Consider the following 3411-nt stretch of genomic DNA (forward strand, 5'->3'; position numbering starts at 1 on the left):
GATGTAAGAAGATTACAAATTCTTGAAGCAATCCACATAAAAATAGAACAACCTGCCATAAATACCCAAATTACGGAACTATTTACTCTGCCCACCATGAGAGTAAGAACAAGACCAGAACATAACGATGCCAACACAGAAGACACTGCCCAACATGCTACGCCCACTACACCTCATTAATCTTTGTATGTGCTTCGTGCCTCTAGTGTCGCCTTTTTCTTCAAACTTTAACGCCTTATTTTTCTCCTCTTTATGCCTAATTCTTGGCCCATATGTATTGGTGTACTTGTCTACACCTGACTCTCTTAATTAATGGTATATATCTAACACGCCCGGTACTGTCCCTCAGTTACAGCCCCGCTCCTGTGCCAGGTAAGTCCACTACGGGCTCACCATAGCCCGTGCTACTTGCCCCGCTCCTGTGCCAGGTAAGTCCACTACGGGCTCACCATAGCCCGTGCTACTTGCCCCGCTCCTGTGCCAGGTAAGTCCACTACGGGCTCACCATAGCCCGGGCTACTTGCCCCGCTCCTGTGCCAGGTAAGTCCACTACGGGCTCACCATAGCCCGTGCTACTTGCCCCGCTCCTGTGCCAGGTAAGTCCACTACGGGCTCACCATAGCCCGGGCTACTTGCCCCGCTCCTGTGCCAGGTAAGTCCACTACGGGCTCACCATAGCCCGGGCTACTTGCCCCGCTCCTGTGCCAGGTAAGTCCACTACGGGCTCACCATAGCCCGGGCTACTTGCCCCGCTCCTGTGCCAGGTAAGTCCACTACGGGCTCACCATAGCCCGTGCTACTTGCCCCGCTCCTGTGCCAGGTAAGTCCACTACGGGCTCACCATAGCCCGGGCTACTTGCCCCGCTCCTGTGCCAGGTAAGTCCACTACGGGCTCACCATAGCCCGGGCTACTTGCCCCGCTCCTGTGCCAGGTAAGTCCACTACGGGCTCACCATAGCCCGGGCTACATGCCCCGCTCCTGTGCCAGGTAAGTCCACTACGGGCTCACCATAGCCCGGGCTACTTGCCCCGCTCCTGTGCCAGGTAAGTCCACTACGGGCTCACCATAGCCCGTGCTACATGCCCCGCTCCTGTGCCAGGTAAGTCCACTACGGGCTCACCATAGCCCGTGCTACATGGACATTCGTTCTGAGTAGCTGAATCTAAAACAACAACAACAACAACGTACTGTCCCATCACTTGTAATGAACCATGTAGGGTCGAAACGTTGTGTAAATTTTATAATAAGTGAAATACATTCTAAAGTTATTAATTTCCTTTTCTTCACCTCGAACGAAGAAGAACTTTGTAGAATTCCTCTTCCAATTAAAAGAAGATGCAAGAGCACTAGTCAGAGGGATAGAAGCCCTGAACAAGAAAATAATCAATACAGAATAATCACTCATATATAATGAAACATGTATAAATGAAAACCTGCTGCCAGTATCAGTAAATAGTTAAGAAAGCAAATAAATTAATAAATAGACATATAAACAAATAAGTCGTGAAAATATGATGGTGAGGAGTTTGTAGAGCGAGTTGGCGGGTGTGAGCCGGCAGGCCCCGTCCGCCCGCCCAATACCGCCTTCAAATAACGAGATTTGAGGATAAAATATAGGGTGTGTCCCCAGGGGAAGAGGAGGGTGAGGGGATATGAAGGATGCTGCAGGGGGGATGGGGGAGAGGGGTTGAACAGGGGGAAAGGGACTGGCGTGGAGGGGGACATATTTGGTGGGGGTTGGAGGAAGAGGGCAGGGGGATGTGGGTGGAGGGAGGGGCTCAGCAGTGGGGTGAATGGGTGGGGGTGGATCATTGAAAGGGTGTATAAGAGGGTTTTGTTGAGGGGAAAGCTCCATGGAGGGGTGAGTAAGGGGGAGGGGATGTTGATAGAGGGGGGGTGAGGAGGTTAAGGTGGGGGGGGGGGGGGAAGAGGGGAGAACTGAGCGGAAAACAAAGCAAGGATTATGTTGCCAGCGGCACGATGACATGTGCGCCGCCACCACGGGGGAGGAGGAGACATGTTGCTCCCTGCCACCACAACCACCCGCCACCACAACCACCTGCCACCACAACCACCCGCCACCACAACCACCCGCCACCACAACCACCCGCCACCACAACCACCCGCCACCACAACCACCCGCCACCACAACCACCTGCCACCACAACCACCCGCCACCACAACCACCCGCCACCACAACCACCCGCCACCACAACCCCCTGCCACCACAACCCCCTGCCACCACAACCACCTGCCACCACAACCACCTGCCACCACAACCACCTGCCACCACAACCACCCGCCACCACAACCACCCGCCACCACAACCCCCTGCCACCACAACCACCTGCCACCACAACCACCTGCCACCACAACCACCCGCCACCACAACCACCCGCCACCACAACCCCCTGCCACCACAACCCCCTGCCACCACAACCACCTGCCACCACAACCACCCGCCACCACAACCCCCTGCCACCACAACCCCCTGCCACCACAACCCCCTGCCACCACAACCACCTGCCACCACAACCACCTGCCACCACAACCCCCTGCCACCACAACCACCTGCCACCACAACCACCTGCCACCACAACCACCTGCCACCACAACCCCCTGCCACTACAACCCCCTGCCACCACAACCACCCGCCACCACAACCACCTGCCACCACAACCACCTGCCACCACAACCACCTGCCACCACAACCACCTGCCACCACAACCACCCGCCACCACAACCCCCTGCCACCACAACCACCTGCCACCACAACCACCTGCCACCACAACCACCTGCCACCACGGGGGAGGAGGAGACATGTTGCTCCCTGCCACCACAACCACCTGCCTCCACAACCCCCTGCCACCACAACCCCCTGCCACCACAACCACCTGCCACCACAACCACCTGCCACCACAACCACCTGCCACCACAACCACCTGCCACCACAACCACCTGCCTCCACAACCCCCTGCCACCACAACCACCTGCCACCACAACCCCCTGCCACCACAACCACCCGCCACCACAACCACCTGCCACCACAACCCCCTGCCACCACAACCCCCTGCCACCACAACCACCCGCCACCACAACCACCTGCCACCACAACCACCTGCCACCACGCATCAGCTCCTATTGGTCCACACGAGGCAGCTCCTATTGGTCCACACGAGGCAGCTCCTATTGGTCCACACGAGGCAGCTCCTATTGGTCCAGACGACACAGCTCCTATTGGACCATACAAGGTAGCTCCTATTGGTCCATACAGAACAGCTCCTATTGGTCCACACGAGGCAGCTCCTATTGGTGCATACAGAACAGCTCCTATTGGTGCATACAGAACAGCTCCTATTGGTGCATACAGAACAGCTCCTATTGGTCCACACAGGGCAGCTCCTATTGGT

The sequence above is a fragment of the Procambarus clarkii genome, chromosome 19, assembly GCF_040958095.1.
Source record: "Procambarus clarkii isolate CNS0578487 chromosome 19, FALCON_Pclarkii_2.0, whole genome shotgun sequence".
Taxonomy (NCBI): domain Eukaryota; kingdom Metazoa; phylum Arthropoda; class Malacostraca; order Decapoda; family Cambaridae; genus Procambarus; species Procambarus clarkii.